The sequence below is a fragment of the Euprymna scolopes genome, chromosome 2, assembly GCF_053919585.1.
Source record: "Euprymna scolopes isolate OS-2025 chromosome 2, ASM5391958v1, whole genome shotgun sequence".
NCBI lineage: Eukaryota > Metazoa > Mollusca > Cephalopoda > Sepiida > Sepiolidae > Euprymna > Euprymna scolopes.
Window position 1 is genome coordinate 82,948,337 of NC_136483.1, and position 1,068 is coordinate 82,949,404.

General features: G+C 26.4%; 1 protein-coding gene across 4 annotated transcripts in view; it reads left to right on the forward strand.

Annotated features, from left to right (window-relative positions):
• Nucleotides 1-211: 211 nt before the first annotated feature.
• LOC145293079 (uncharacterized) overlaps nt 212-1,068 on the forward strand; it is a 665,443-nt gene continuing 664,586 nt past the window's right edge. For 2 of the 4 annotated variants that reach the window (XM_080139450.1, XM_080139432.1), the window contains exon 1: nt 214-335. The gene's annotated coding sequence lies outside the window, so the exon portion shown is untranslated. Of the gene's footprint in view, nt 336-1,068 lie in introns of all 4 variants that reach the window. The other 2 variants (XM_080139442.1, XM_080139462.1) reach the window with 2 other exon arrangements.

Sequence of the window (1,068 nt, forward strand, 5' to 3'; positions counted from 1 at the left end):
ACAGACACAGATACAGACACGTTCACTTTTATATATATATATATATATATATATATATATATATATATATATATATATATATATAAGGAGATAGATATATAGATAATAGGTAGATAGATTAAAAAGTAGATAGATAGATGCGCATTTCTTTCATACGAAAAAAGCGTGGGAAAGCGCACCTTTAAGCAAACATAAGTGCATGTGCCTTACTTCATGCGTACGGCAATAGGCTGAGAGAATGATGATGCGACGCACAAATATACCAACTCCGTCGGAACCTTTCAGCATCGTCGATTTAGCAGAAAAATCATGAAAAGTGCAGGGAAACAATTCAGGTGAAATCGTATATTTTATCCGATTATGTCCAATTTGTATGTGTCATCCATCATGTATAAATGTAAAAGTGGTCATGCCCCATTTTATCTGGTATAAAGTTATATACATACAGAGGATATCGTTACAATCTCTTTCTCTGTCTTTCTATCCCTCTCTCTATCTCTCTCTCTCTCTCTCTCTCTCTATATATATATATATATATATATATATATATATATATACATATACTATATATACGTATGTCTCTCCCTCTTTCTATCTCTCTCTCTCTCTCTATATATATATATATATATAATAAATGTTTTTAACTTTTACTAAACTGTTTCTCAACATATTTTATAAAACCTATGTACTTAATATATATATATATATATATATATATATATATATATATATATATATATAATGGGCGTAATACTATCTATGGCTTTTAATTAATACCTTGGCAGGAGAAAATGGATTAAAGTGAGGATATGAAAGAAGAAAAATAATAATAATTTTAATTCATTAAAAAAAACTAACGATTTTCTCGATTACAGGAAAGGCCTTAGAGAGTATTACGCCAAGTTTCAAATGTATTTATAAATACTTTGAAAACATATATTTACACAGACACACTTATATATATATATATATATATATATATATATATATATATATATATATATATATATAAACAGATAGATAGATAGATAGATATATAGATATGTTTTTTTGTTTTGCTTTGTTGAG